We start from the raw sequence: 16,245 nt of genomic DNA, 5'->3' as shown, positions 1-16,245 counted from the left end.
GACGGGACAAGCACCAGGGAGGCGTAGGTGCACGGACCCGGAAGGGAGGCAGAAGAGGGAATGATCCCAGTTCGGACAGCAGGGACTGGACACGGACAGCTATGGAAAGCCCAGACCGAGGTCGCCGTTCGGGCAGGTGGAGGACCGAGACAGGGAAAAGCAGGCGACGATTGGCATGGCCCGGCGAGCAATGAACGTGGACAGCATAGTCGGCGAGCAGTCGATGGCGGCGAATCCGCAGCGGGGGAACCCCGGCCTCCACCAGTAGACTATCCACGGGGCTCGTACGAAATGCGCCAGTTGCAAGCCGAACCCCACAGTGATGTATGGGGTCGAACAACTTCAACACTGAGGGTGATGCAGACCCATAGGCCAGGCTCCCATAATCAAGCCTGGACTGCACAAGGGCTTTGTACAGTCGCAACAGCGTGCAGCGATCCGCACCCCAAGATGTGTGGCTGAGGCAGCGGAGGGCGTTGAGATGCCGCCAGCACTTTTGCTTCAGCTGAGTAATGTGAGGAACCCATGTGAGCCGGGCATCAAACACGAGTCCTAAGAAGCGGCAAGTGTCCACCACTTCAAGCAGGTGGCCGTCAAGGGAAAGTTCAGGATGAGGGTGGACCGTCCGACGCCTGCAGAAGTGCATAACTCGAGTCTTGGCTGCAGAGAACTGAAAACCGTGAGTCAGAGCCCACGATTCTGCCTTGCGTACGGCTACTTGCAGCCTGCGTTCGGCGACCCCCGTAGTCGTGGAGCTAAATGAGATGCAGAAGTCGTCGGCATACAAAGAAGGAGACACCGACGACCCCACGGCTGCAGCCAGACCATTAATGGCCACGAGAAATAATGAGACGCTCAACACCGAGCCCTGCGGGACCCCATTCTCCTGTGTATAGGATGAACTAGAGGCGGCACCGACTTGTACCCGGAAAGAGCGGTGCAATAGAAAGGTCTGAAGAAAAGCCGGGAGTCGACCACGAAGACCCCACTCATGCAACGTAGCAAGGATGTGATGCCTCCATGTGGTGTCATACGCCTTCCGCAGATCGAAGAATACGGCAACGAGATGCTGACGGCGGGCAAAGGCCGTACGGATAGCAGATTCCAGCCGCACCAAATTGTCCGCTGCAGACCGGCCCCGACGGAAGCCACCCTGGGATGGAGCGAGGAGACCGCGCGATTCAAGGACCCAACACAAACGCCGCCCCACCATACGTTCGAGCAATTTGCACAAAACGTTGGTGAGGGTAATGGGACGATAGCTGTCCACCGCCAGTGGGTCCGCATCGGGCTTCAAGATGGGGACAATAAGACCCTCACGCCATTGCGACGGGAACACGCCCTCGCTCCAAATGCGGTTAAAGATGGTGAGGACGTGTCGCTGGCAGTCCCTGGAAAGATGCTTCAGCATCTGCGCGTGTATACCGTCTGGTCCTGGTGCCGTATCAGGGCAGTCGGCGAGGGCAGCAAGGAATTCCCGCTCGCTGAAGGGAGCATTGTATGTCTCAGAACGACGCGTGTGGAACGATAACGGCGTCCGCTCGGCTCGCTCCTTTAGAGAGCGAAAGGCGGGGGGATAAGTTGCAGTCGCAGAGCTCTGAGCAAAGTGCGCAGCAAGGTGTTCAGCAATGGCGGCAGCGTCCGTGCAGACAGCGCCGTCCAATGAGATCCCAGCGACACCCATAGGGGTCTGGTGTCCATAAATCCGCCGTATCCGGGACCACACGAGCGAGGGGGAGACACGAGAGCCCAAGGATGAAACATACCGCTCCCAGCACTCCTGCTTACGCTGGGTAATAAGACGACGGGCGAAGGCACGGAGCCTCTTAAAGGCGATGAGGGTCTCGAGAGACGGGTGCCGCCGATGACGCTGGAGGGCCCGCCGACGGTCGCGAATAGCTTCAGCAATCTCCGGCGACCACCAGGGTACAGCCTTCCTCCGAGGGAGTCCAGAAGAGCGGGGGATGGCAGCCTCGGCCGCCGAAATGATGGACGTGGTTAAGTCACGGACCACATCGTCAATGTCACCCTGCGGGGGAGACTCAACGATTGCCGCGGAAGTGAAACTCGGCCAGTCAGCCCTGTGGAGAGCCCAGCGGGGCAGGCGCCCAGAAGAATGACACTGGGGCAGTGACAAATAGATGGGAAAATGGTCACTACCACACAGGTCAGGATGCACTCTCCAGTGGAGAGATGGGACAAGGCCGGGACTGCAAAGAGAGAGATCGATGGCCGAGAACGAGCCGTGGGCCACACTGAAATGTGTGGGAGCACCGGTGTTCAGGAGGCTAAGGTCGAGCTGAGCCAACAAATGCTCCACGGCACGACCGCGGTCATCGGAGACAGTCCCACCCCATAGAGGGTTGTGGGCATTGAAATCGCCCAGCAACAAGAAAGGTGGCGGCAGTTGTGCTATCAGAGCAGCCAGGACATGCTGTGCGACAGCACCATCCGGTGGTAGGTAAATACTGCAGACAGTAACAGCCTGTGGCGTCCACACCCGAACAGCGACAGCCTCTAAAGCTGTTTGTAGAGGTACAAACTCGCTGTGCAGAGAGTTAAGGACATATATGCAGACGCCACCAGACACCCTTTCATAAGCTGCCCGGTTCTTAAAATAACCCCGATAGCCACGGAGGGCGGGGGTTCGCAGTGCTGGAAACCAAGTTTCCTGGAGAGCAATACAGAGGAAAGGGTGAAGGCTGATAAGTTGGCGGAGCTCAGCTAGATGGTGGAAGAAACCGCTGCAGTTCCACTGGAGGATGGTGGTGTCCATGGCTGGGAAAGGCGTGACGGGACTGGGAAGGCAGATTACGCCGACGGGTCACCTGCTGCCTCCGATTGAGCACCCGCGCTAGTGTTATTCATGGCGTCTGAGGGACCGCCGAGCTCGAGGTCCTCAGCGGACGCCAGAATCTCCACCTCGTCCTCCGAGGCGGAGCTTGTAGTAAGCGGTGGGACAGGTGCCACCGCAAAGTTGGTATTCTTGGGGACTTTCTTCTGGTCCTGTTTCTGATTCGCCCGTTGTGCCTTCGGTGGTTCCGGCTTGGCGGGCTTAGAGGGCTTCACAGGGTCAGTCTCAGGGACAGAGGACGACCGGGAGGCCCTACGACCAGGGACTGGTGGTTGTTTGAGCCACTTGCCGGTGTCTGCTGTCCCACTGGTCGGAACTTGTGAAGGGAGGTCCCCAAGGGACCCCTTCCGTACGAGAGTAGCCGAAGAAGTCTTACGCTTCTCCGGCTGGGAAGGGGGGACTGATGTCCCCGATGGTTGGGAGGTTGTTGCTCCTGGAGAGGATGGAGCAGGAGCAACAGGGTGTGAAGTGCCCCCCACGAGCAAGGGGGCTGGTGGATGCTGACCGATCTTAGAGCCGATTCGTGATGATGGCAGAACCGTCGTTGCAGCAGCGGCGTAGGTTGACGTCATTGCCACAGGATGGAGCCTCTCATATTTCCGTCTAGCCTCGGGGTAGGTCAGCCGGTCCAGGGTCTTATATTCCATTATCTTTCTTTCTTTCTGCAATATCCTACAGTCCGGCGAGCAGGGGGAATGGTGTTCCCCGCAGTTAACACAGATAGGAGGCGGGGCACATGGAGTATCGGGATGCGAAGGACGTCCACAATCCCGACACATGAGGCTGGAAGTACAACGAGAGGACATGTGCCCGAACTTCCAGCATTTAAAACACCGCATCGGAGGAGGGATATATGGCTTCACATCACAACGGTAAACCATCACCTTGACATTTCGGGTAATACATCACCTTCGAAGGCCAAGATGAAGGCACCGGTGGCTACCTGATTATCCCTCGGACCCCGATGGACGCGCCGGACGAAGTGAACACCTCGTCGTTCGAGGTTGGCGCGTAATTCATCGTCGGACTGCAGAAGAAGATCCCTGTGGAATATAATACCCTGGACCATGTTGAGACTCTTATGCGGCGTGATGCTAACTGAAACATCCCCCAGCTTGTCACAATTGAGCAACCTCCGTGACTGGGCAGAGGATGCCGTTTTGATGAGCACAGAACCAGAGCGCATCTTTGACAAGCCCTCCACCTCCCCAAACTTGTCCTCTAAATGCTCCACAAAAAACTGGGGCTTAGTTGACATAAACGATTCTCCATCGACTCGCGTGCACACAAGGAACCGGGGTGAATATTCTCCACCGACTTCTTTTGCCATACGTTCCTCCCATGGAGTGGCCAGGGAGGGAAATGATCGCGGTTCGTATTTCCTGCCGTTGAGGTTAGACCTCGATCGCTTAGAGACTGCTGGTGGAGGCCCACCAGCGAGAGACGATGTACCACGCTTCATTGCGGGTCATCCACCCTGATGCCACCTACTCCGACCAAGGGCCCTCCCCACGGGCGCCACCCAGCCGCAGCAATAGCCACCTGGCAGGACGGCCATTGCCGGGAGTCCTGATGCCCCAAGGAGATGGGCATCTACTCCTTGGCATACGTGGGGAGTTAACGGCGCAGGCATCAGTAGAGCGATCCCTGTGTTGTCAGGGGGCTACAACCAAGAGGGTACATGGCGGCCCCACCACAACGGGCTGGCTACCGTGCTGGATCTTAGGTGCAAAATGTCCAGGGTCGTCGTCGCAGGTAAAAAACAACACCGCAGATTGCAGGGTGGGAATCGCTCAAGAGATGGAAAACGAGCCGGACACCATTGCAACGACGAAAAATCCGGCTAAAGGTCTCAACGCACGACGAATACAGTGCACCATGTAAGGCGCCCTTCCCCAATTGGCTCGCTCTTCGGAATAATTTAGAAATATGGAGGTCAAACCCGAGAGGGGACCATCACATAAGGCCGAAACATTTGAGACTCCTTTTAGTCGCCTCTTACGACAGGCAGGAATACCGCGGGCCTATTCTAACCCCCGAACCCGCAGGGGGGACGGTGAACGACAATACCTCTAAACAATGGATGTGAAATAAAATATAATAACACATGATGCTTCGCAAGAAAATAGACTTGGGATAGGATGTGTCGTTGGCAAGTCCCCGGGGCGGCTAGTGTGGGTGGTGATAAGTCCGTAGACAGCGCTGCGGCACATGTTTAGGCGCACAATCAATAAATGAATGCCATATAAAGAACGGGAGAATGGTCGCACCACACCGACGTATGTTACAGACGCGTGCGCCCTCTCGTACCGCCGACGTCAATGTGGACAATAAACGGACGGCAGCGCCTATAGTGTGACGACAGCATACCGCCCTCTACTGGACGACGTTGACAATGCCACCGACGGGCACAAGAACGACATCTCTCGGAATGTGACTACACTACATTGCAATCCAGCCCATAAACGACACCCCCATCTACAGGAATTCAAGGAAACTACGCCAAGCATACTGCCAAAACACAGCACCGCCATCTATGCAAATACGACGAAACCACATGCAATGGCCCCATCTACGCGCATCCGACAGCACTACAACCACCATGTCGAGCGCACCACAAAAACAATACCGCCATCTATGCGACGCCAAGCTGACTACGACGGCGATGGGCCCTCAGTACCCGTTTCCCGACCCCACCCACAAAGCCTGCATCCACTGTCCACCACAAGAGCACCAACGCCAGTCCGAGCGCCGCAAGACGTCGTCCACCGACAATCACGCCACCCGCCCCCGTACGTGCCTCACCTCAACTGCCCAACTCGCAACTCCAGCGGATGAACGGCGGACTCTTCTCGCAGTCGTAAGTTGCAATCCACTCCTATATCGTCCGTTTCATGAAGAGTTTTATCCACGATGCGAAATTCCCGCTGTCCCCGCTCAGCCGAGCGCCCGCGTGCGTTTCTGGCTCCCGCGCAACTTCGCGATTGGTAGGGAACAAGTTTGCCGATCTCCTGGAAAATCTGCATGGTGACTTCGCATGTGACCTTCAAGTATGTGTAGAAATTTCGCGATTTTTCGACGTGTGGTTGGTGAATTATCGGAAATTTAGTGTCCGCGCTTTTGTCAGCGCTCGCCACAGGCACCAGCCCGGGCTGGCTCCCGCGTGCACCTCGCCTGCGCGCCGCTGATCTCGCGCGCTCGGTGCGATCTCCTCGCACATTATTTCGAACGTATCACAGGCATTGCCGTGAAAATCGGGACATATCTGCGGGCATACAGATTACGTGCGGTGTAAAAATCTCAAGCCCATAGCCCAAACGGTCTTTAAGATATGGGATGTGGAACGAAACGCAAGGTGCTGCCTGCGTGTGTGTAACGTAGTAGCCACTCCAACGTCGCTGTTATAGTGAAGAAGTGCATCGATCACGTCGAAATAATAAAGGAAGCTGTGAAATGCTCCAGCGTGTGTACCATATAAATTTGGCTGTTTTCCGATAGTGTTTTTCCAGTAGGAAGTATCTATTCATCGATCAAACTTGTGGTCAACGAATTTTTGTTTTATTTTCCAAAATTCTTAAGGAAGTGCTTCATCGTGCTCCACGAAACATCTCCAGATTCCAGCAGGGTTCCTGTGATGCCGTGGAAGACACCGTCACTGTAAGTGAAACTGTTATACTTTTAGCAATCTGCAAGCTGTCCCACACGAGAAACGACTTGCGCCGCGATTTATAAAATCCATCCATAGTGAAAGTAAGCTAAAACAAAAAAGAAAAAAAATGGGGGTAAAGTGAACTCGAAACACGGACGTGTATGCCTTCCCCTGCAACGTAGTACTCTTAAATAATTTAAGAAGTTTGTAAACTGGCAGACCAAATAGCGTCGGTTAACAAGCACGCCGTTTTTGAAAAGCGAGACGGTCGCGGTATGGCGCATGTAGCATTACTTTACCTTAAGAACTAATGCAGTAGCGGGTAAGGCGAACACATGACACAGACGTGTATACTGTCCCCTGAAACGTAGTGTGCTTAAAAATCTTCTGGTAACTGTGAACTGCAAGATCAAATAGCGTTTGTTGGCACGCCCGACGTCTAAGAGCGTGACGGACACAGTCGTTGCGCATGCAGTAGTAGCTCTATTTAAAAAACAAATAACTGTAGTAACGAGAAATACAAACTTATAAAACGAAAGCGTATGCTTTCTCCTAAAACGTACTGTGCTTAAAACAACTTATCAAAGTGTAAACTAAAATACCAAATAGCGCTTGTTGGCGCGAGCGCTGGCTGCTGGGCATGTCGGAACTTTAAACACCCAGTACCAATAGACTTTGGAAGCTGGGATGAATGTAAAAGGAGGAAAAGAGAGTTTACTCTATCCCCTCTCGTGCAGTGTGTGGACACAGTATTCATAGGCAGGTGGTAAATCATACTGTGAGCCACAACGCCCCACAGAATTCGGTCCGCACATCGTAAATCCGAGCCTTGCACCGACAAGACAGAGACGATCTGTAGAATACTAGCTGACAAAGTGAGTGAGAAGACTATCCTCTCTCATATAAAGTGAATAAAACGATCCCCAGTGTCTTAGTATTAAGAATCAAATAGCTTTAGTAATGTTGTAAACAGTGTCTCCCCTGGACTTGATGGCAGCTTCCATGCAGTACATAAACTGCAGTTGAGAGAAAGACTGTGCAACACTAGGGTAGGTATAGAAGTAGGATTATTACTGTATGAACCCCTCCGTACGTGAATCTGTGTTCCTCGGGCAGCGACGGCGTGCGGGCGGCACTAGGCTTCGCATTCCTTTTATTCTGCTGCTGCGCGCCAGCAGACCAGCCGCGAGCGCGCCCTCCCCAGCTGCAGGCAGGCGGCCGGAAGCCTGGTCCCCAGCCGGCAACGGTAGGCTAGTCCCCAGCGCAGCAAGTGCAGCCACCACTCTAGCGTCCCGCGGCAGCTTCTCGCGGCCCAGCATCTCCTCGCCAGGAGCCTGTGGCGCGTCAAATAAACACGAGAAAGTGGCGGTAACCTGTCGCCGTAAACGGCGCGGCCCAGCATCTCCTCGCAAGACGCCTGTAGCGCGTCAATAAATACGAGAAAGTGGGAGCCTCACAAGCACCACCACATGAAACGTGTCAACATAAACTGCCTTGCGTAACCCTCCGAAGTAGGGCACCAAAATGGGGTCTAGAAAAGACAGTACGGCCCCAACAAAGGAGGCTTGTAGGCAGTCAGTGATCAGCATGGATGAGGAGAGCACTACAGCAAAGGAGGACGCACAAAACATGGTGACAATAAGAGAAGAGATGGAAGCATATCTCTTTAACGAAACAAACAAAATCAATAATGGGCAAAAAAAATATATCCTGGGCAAATTATCCGTTTATGAACAGATACTAAAAAAAATATGAGGCAGAAATAATAGGATTAAAAACAGAATTAAGGTGTCTCAAAAACGCCCACCTCAATACAGCACCAGTGCAGGAGACATATGCTGCAAAGGTTTCCTCAACAGCTGTAGTTCCAAAACAAGTTGTACCCTCAAAACCCCAACACAAGGTTTTGGTTATAAAGCCAGATGAAAAGTCACAGAAGGACGCAAAGCAGGTGGAAGAAACAGTGAAAAAAGTCATAAAAACAACACTCAGAAATGTAAGAGTTTCGAAATGTAAGACCTTGAAGGACAATAGCGTCATTATCGAAGTCCCAAACGATGAGGAGGCTGACAAAATTAAAACGTGTGAAGACTTTCGGAGTTCAGGTCTAATTTTCTCAAACCCCAAGAAGAGAAATCCTAGGGTAATGGTGTATGATGTCCCCAGAGACATAGACGAAGAGGCTTTAAAATCCGAACTGCATGAAAGAAATCTCTCCAGGATAGGAATGACCCCAGAGGAAGTGTCAAATGGTACCCGAGTCGTTTTCAAAAGTGGACCAAGAAATAGGGACGTAGTAAACCTGGTACTTGAAGTAGCACCAAAAACATGGAACCACATAACCCAACAAGGTCGTATATATCTCAGTTGCACATCCCACAGGGTGCAAAACTATACAAGCATTAGCAGATGTTACAAATGTCAGGGATATGGCCACACATCAGCAAGGTGTACAAGTAAGGAAACCATCTGTGGACACTGTGCAATCCCAGGTCACAGCTTTAAAGAGTGTGAAAAGAAGTAGCAGCCACCACAATGCGCGAATTACAAGCGTGGGAAGAGGGATTGTAACCACTCAGTTCAGGACCAAACGTGCCCAGAGTATAACAGAATAAGGGAATTATTAAACCGAAGAACCGAATATGGCGAAGAATAAAAATGAAGAAGCACCCTATGGTAACAGAGCAAGAGAGTTGGAAAAACACTCAGTAAAGATTCTGCAGATAAACAGCCAGAGGTCTAAAACAGTCCCTGGCCAACTTGTGAAAAGAATGGAGGGGGACAAAGTAGATGTACTACTGGTGCAGGAGCCATACACATCTGCGGAAAAAATCAAGGGCTATCCTCCTAGTTTTCGAGTCATTCACAGCCCTCAGCATGGAACACCAAAGGCGGCCATAATAATCAGAACCAAAGAGCTAAATGTTTTGCAACTCACTACCCTATGTGATGCACACACAGCTGTTGCAAGTGTAAGTGGGTCCTTTGGAGAACTCTACCTCGTAAGCATGTACTGTCAATATGGCCAACCTCTTGACCGCTTCCTACACAAACTCGAAACAATTATCAACAAACTGACAGGAAAACAAGTAATTATAGGGATGGATGCAAATGCAACCTCCCCGATGTGGCATGGTAACACAGCTGATGCTGAAGGAAGGATACTGGAAGACTTCATAAGCCAGCACAACCTTGTCATAATAAACAAGGACTCACAACTATCAACCTTCAGTGGGCCAAATGGGGAAAGTAACATAGATCTCACCCTGTGTACAGCAACAGCAGCAAGAACCGTAGCGGAATGGATGGTGCATGAAGATTGGACAACCAGTGACCATAGAGCAATATCTTACACTGTGCTACCTGCACAAAGAACGAGAGAAGCAACAAAACAAGAAAAATACAACACACACAAAGCAAAATGGCAAATATTTGACCAATGTTTTGCAGATGAAATAGCCAACCTAATGAACAGTGTGGAAATGAGGGTAGCTGAAAAAGTGAAGCGCCTGGAGGAAGCAATAAATTTAAGCTGCCACAGATCCATGAAGAAAAGGACACAGCTGAAGGACTCCGTACCTTGGTGGAATGACACCCTCACACAGCTTCGACGTGACACAACAATTGCCCGACGAAACCTACAACAAGCACGCAGGAATGGGGATGAGGCCGAGACTGAGGCAGCTAAAAGGAACTACAACAGGAAGAGAAATGAATATACAAAACAAATAACAAAGGCCAAGGAAGACACTTGGAAAAAATGGGTAACAGACTGTGACAAAAGCAACAATCCCTGGCAAGTAGCACAGAAGATACTCAGACCAAAACGTGGCACCGATAATGTACTTAGTAATATATAACTACCCGACCAGACTCACACCCTAACATGGAAGGAGACCCTAGAACACCTGCTAAAATCCTTGCTACCAGATGACAATCCATTGGAGGATACAGCTGACCAGGATGCAGCAAAAGAAGGAAACAAAAACTATGACAACTCAGTCGCTGCACCTGAATTCACACGTGAAGAAATCGCTGCAGCCATCAAAGCTTGCAAACCAAAGAAAGCCACTGGCCCAGATGGCATCGACGACAAAATAATCAAAAGGATATGGCACACACACCCTGACATACTAATGGACATATTCAACTCCTGCCTAAGGGAACAAACAGTACCGGAAGCATGGAAAGTAGGAAGAGTATGCATACTGCTGAAATCGGAGGAGAAGCCAAGGGATGAACCAAAGTCGTACCGTCCCATCTGCTTGCTTGCCATACTCGGCAAGGTGCTGGAACGACTGATTGTTGGCCGCCTCGAGGAACAGTATGAGAAGTCAGGCCTCAAAGCCCCAAACCAGTTTGGCTTCAGGCAAGGTGCCTCCACAGAGATGGCAATCCGGCAAGTCTTAAACGCCACCAAATGTGAAGAAAAATATGTCATGGCCATCTTTGTGGACATAGCAGGAGCCTTTGACAACCTATGGTGGCCAAGCGTAATGAGGCGCCTAAGAGAAATGGACTGCCCACAAAACATTTACCACCTTATGGGAAGCTACCTTAGTCACCGCAAAGCCATGGTAGAAACCAGTGCTGGCACAACTGAGAAGGTTATCACGAAAGGTTGCCCACAGGGCTCCATCTGTGGCCCCTTCCTATGGAACCTTGTGTTCAATGAAATAGTGAAGGAAGATGATGGAGATAAATGGACGAAGGTGGCATATGCAGACGACCTAGCCATCGTGATAAAAGGCTACAGTAGGAAGCAACTTGAGGAGAAAGGATCACAAGCCATTCAAACGATTGGGGAATGGGCCAAAAGAAATAAGCTACAGATCTCCAGACCCAAGACTGTAGCTATGACACTAAAAGGTCATTTTGATAGAGAAAGGCCCCCACAAATAAAATTTGAAGGACAGAATATCAGGTTTGTCTCTGAATTCACGTATCTGGGAGTCACCCTCGATGAAAAACTGTCCTTTACCCAGCATGCAAGAAGACTGCAACAGAAACTTGGTGCAATTTCAGGCGCACTAGTAAGAGTGACGAGAACAGAATGGGGTCTCAAACGACAGTCCCTGAAACTAATATACAGCGGGCTTTGCCTCTCAATATGTAGATACGGTGCTGCAGCATGGGGGGATAGAGCAAACAACAGATACATCCAAAGGATCCTATTTGCAATACAGAGACCTTTTCTGCTACAAATGACCAGGGCATGCAGAACAATATCTAATGAAGCCCTGCAGGTACTTGCAGGTTGCTTACCACTGGACCTGGAAGTCATTAGGGCAGCTCTTACCTACCACACAAGACATGGTATTGGTGGAAGTGTAGCAGGATTTCCTGTGCCTGACACACAAACACCAGGGATTAATCAAACCAAGGCCATAGAATCACTACTACAAGCAGAATGGCAGACAAGGTGGGAGTCCTCAGACAAGGGAAGAGACATGTACAAATGGTCTCAACAGGTCTCTCACTGGCGTATCGGATGGACCAAAACGAAAACACCACCCTTTTCACTCACCTGTCTCCTTACTGGACACGGGTTAAAGAAGAAACTATGGGAATTAAAAATTGAAACGGATCCCACCTGCACCTGTGGAGAGGAGGAAGACGTAGACCATATCCTCTATGTATGCGGAAACTACGAGGAACAAAGACACAGACTTAAAAATGCTGTGGGACATAATGTGTTCAACTCGAAGCGAATGCTGGTGGAAAACAAAGAAAATTACACTGCGTTAAAACTCTATGCAGAGGAAGTCTTCGAGATCAGAGATGTAGCAAGGACAATCGCTGAAATGGGTGCAAGTCTAGAGTAATTTAAGAAAGGACTTATACTTGGGTTAACCGATATAAACAGGTATATAGTTCCATACACATAAAAAATAGTTTAGTCATCGGTGGGTAGATATAGATATATTACTTATATGTGTAAAGTGAACATATATCAAATGCAGGTGTATACATAGGTTGACATCCAAAATGAAAAGCTAAAAATACAATATAGATCTATATATTCTTAGATAGTAATAGCCATAGAGTAGTTTGCCACACACAAGTAGTATATAGTTTTAAAGTGTAAATAATAACATGTACTACATAGGTGTAAGTGCATATAGCATACATGTGGGCATACACATAATAAGTGTGGTCTCTCCAAACAAATCTGACTACAGTTGATACACCTCTACCACCACATAGCCATCAAGATAATAAGATACAGGCTGCTTGCATTAGCACACCTAAGCAAATAGCTTACAGACAGTTGCATGGAAATGTGGACATATGTTTAACTGCCAAAGTGAACACATGAAAGAGATCTATAAGCACAAGGTATAATAGATGTATAGATACAACAATGTTCTCCTGTATTATTCATTTGAAAATATATATATGTATGTATGTATTGTACGTATGAACTGTGTGCCTGAAGGTAAATGGTGCCACGGAACCTGGGAAACCAGAGTTCGTCAGCATGTGGGTCTGGCCAACCTGGAGATTTACCTCCCGTGCAAACGACATGCTGTCTGTGGATGCTATATCCCTGTCACAAGAGTCGGTGACAAGGTTGGCGGCACCGCCTCCATGTGGTTCCCCGTGGGCGCCTGAAGGCGGCTGAAGGTGCTCCTCCTAGTAGGAGGGTCCATTCCCCCATCCTGGGGGTAGTTTTTCCAGGACAGTCCCCTTGGGAGTGGAAACTGGATGGTGGATCATGGGGGCGAATTCGAAGGGAGTATGAGCGAAGGCTCAGGTATCCCTGATGACATTTCCCCTCTGGTGAGGGGCATCCACAAACTAGTGATCCCATGTAAGGTACTGTCCGTACACATGCTCTAAGGCTGTGCGCGATTGCGTTGCTCACAGTACGGATTCCGATGCCGAGCAATCAGCTAGGAAGCGCCCCCAACCATATCGATCCCCATGGGCGTTGCACTCGCAGTCGCAAAGACTCTGGGCAATGGCTAAAAGCGCTCCGCAATATACTACTCAGACGGGTAATGACGGTCCGAGCGCTCAGTGTGAGGAGAGCTTTCCTGAGCCCTGACCCACAGGCAGGGTGTAGCGTATCACACCCGCAGACATGTGACGTTGTCACACGACCAGTTGTCACTAATCGACTGATTGCCGATAATCATATGCCATACACCGGGGAAAGCTGCCGCAAGGGGTAGCTACGTAGTGCAGTCGCACCTCTACTACTGTACACCGCGTGACCGCAGCCAGATTGAACTGATACATGGCGCTGATTACTAATAGATGCAGAGCCATCGGAATATAGATGACATACGACATACAACAGTCCCTATACATGCTGACAGTCTGTGCACACATGCGAACTACACGTCACCCAGACACTCTATCACACACTACTCTCTGGCTGTAACAGACACAGACAGAATATCTAAGCACCAGCATGGAACAACATCCAGTGCATCCTCTCCGCCACATTACACCATTCACACTATGATAACAAAACCAAGAGGTCCACCCCAAAAACAGAATATCTCACTCTTCCAACAACCATCATTACTCAGATAACCCACAAACACCCACACATGTCCTACACAGGGGTGCAACCAACACCACCACACTGCCTTGTCTCACAGCATATAAGCAATGGCAGGAATGAAAGACACAGGTCTACCACTCCCTTGCCACACCCACGGAACCGGCGCACCACCTCCCCTGAGCCAAAGGTGCATCCTGACGTGACACATCTCAGGGTGCCTCAGGCGTCCACTTACCATCATCACTATGAACGAACCTCGTCCCCTCCCCCCTCATACACCATCCCGTAACCTAACCTATGTTGCGCCCTAACCTAACCTATGTTGCGCCCTAACCTAACCTACGTTGCGCCCTAACCTAACCTACGTTGCGCCCTAACCTAACCTACGTTGCGCCCTAACCTAACCTACGTTGCGCCCTAACCTAACCTACGTTGCGCCCTAACCTAACCTACGTTGGGCCCTAACCTAACCTACGTTGGGCCCTAACCTAACCTACGTTGGGCCCTAACCTAACCTACGTTGGGCCCTAACCTAACCTACGTTGGGCCCTAACCTAACCTACGTTGGGCCCTAACCTAACCTACGTTGGGCCCTAACCTAACCTACGTTGGGCCCTAACCTAACCTACGTTGCGCCCTAACCTAACCTAACCCACGTTGCGCCCTAACCTAACCCACGTTGCGCCCTAACCTAACCCACGTTGCGCCCTAACCTAACCCACGTTGCGCCCTAACCTAACCCACGTTGCGCCCTAACCTAACCCACGTTGCGCCCAAACCTAACCCACCTTGCGCCTTAACCTAACCCACGTTGCGCCCAAACCTAACCCACCTTGCGCCTTAACGTGCCCTGTAATTGTTTGTTACATGAATCTAGAAATTCGTGTAGCCATGCCTAATCGCAACCCTCTCAACATAGTTCGCTGCGCGCACACTCTGGTGTCCTGCGTATTGAATCATGTTACGGTGCGTACCCTCACAACATCTAGCGAGTGTTGCGTACGTTCCACATGGTCCTACTATCCACTGTAATGTGTACTGCTATAAGACGTATATCGCCCCCCCCCCTCCCCTGTCGCTTCTAGTTCGTCAGTCAGGAGTTTGCGTGTTCAATGAGCTTCGCAGCTGTGCAATAGCATCCGCATACGTACGCGGGCCACCTTCCACGTGTTCTCTCGTGCATACGTCGCAGCATGTATGTGGACTGATGTGGCGTGTCGTGACTCATAACATCCAGGCATGCAAGACCCATTGAATTCGCAAATGTAGATGGACGTCTACGTTTGCTGCCCAAGTTACGCAAATGAACTGGAAATCCGTTGTTGCGCGGTTGTTCGCGCTGGAGGTGAATCGTTGATATCGACGATCGGTACAGGTATTAACCGGTTGCTTCAGCGACACCCGTCATACCCACGAACGTGAGTGGGCATGTGGGTATGAAGCGATACGCTGCGGTGGCTGGGTGGGACCGTCCCCGGCCGGTGAGGGGGGGGGGCGCCCAGTGGCAGGCGCGCTGGCTGACGGACACGGCAGGCGGCTCATCTGCGTGCCGGCGCACCCAGCGCGCGGCGCCGTGCGGCCAAAGTGGGTCCTCCCGGGCCCGGTGCGAAGCGCGTACGACGCCCATCGGCCGTGAGGCTGTTGGACACAAAACACTGGAACAGGGGCCGTCGAACGCCTCAGTCCCGCCTATGCAACTGTTTTGAAAGAGACAGTGGAAACTGTAAAGAGATCACCCAGGACGGTGGATCACTCGGCTCGTGGGTCGATGACGAACGCAGCAAATTGCGCGTCGACATGTGAACTGCAGGACACATGAACATCGACGTTTCGAACGCACATTGCGGTCCATGGATTCCGTTCCCGGGCCACGTCTGGCTGAGGGTCGGCTACGTAGACTGAAGCGCGCGGCGTTTGTCCCGCTTCGGCGACGTGGGAGTGTCGTGCCGGCCCGTGGGGCCGGCCATGTCCCCTGAAACGAGCGATGCGCGCCCGTCGCCTGGCGGTTCGCATACCGGTACTGTCTCGGTAGCGTGCACAGCCGGCTGGCGGTGTGGCGTGCGACACCTCGTACAACGACCTCAGAGCAGGCGAGACAACCCGCTGAATTTAAGCATATTACTAAGCGGAGGAAAAGAAACTAACTAGGATTCCCCCAGTAGCGGCGAGCGAACAGGTAAGAGTCCAGCACCGAACCCCGCAGGCTGCCGCCTGTCGTGGCATGTG

General features: G+C 51.4%; 1 non-coding gene across 1 annotated transcript; it reads left to right on the top strand.

Annotated features, from left to right (window-relative positions):
- The first annotated feature begins 15,752 nt into the window (after window positions 1–15,752).
- Window positions 15,753–15,907, top strand: LOC126196636 (5.8S ribosomal RNA). Its single transcript, XR_007539111.1, has one exon. It is a non-coding gene; the product is annotated as a 5.8S ribosomal RNA (ribosomal RNA).
- The last annotated feature ends 338 nt before the right edge of the window (window positions 15,908–16,245 follow it).

This window comes from Schistocerca nitens, chromosome 7 (assembly GCF_023898315.1).
Source record: "Schistocerca nitens isolate TAMUIC-IGC-003100 chromosome 7, iqSchNite1.1, whole genome shotgun sequence".
Classification (NCBI taxonomy): domain Eukaryota; kingdom Metazoa; phylum Arthropoda; class Insecta; order Orthoptera; family Acrididae; genus Schistocerca; species Schistocerca nitens.
This window is presented reverse-complemented; position numbering and strand designations above follow the sequence as displayed.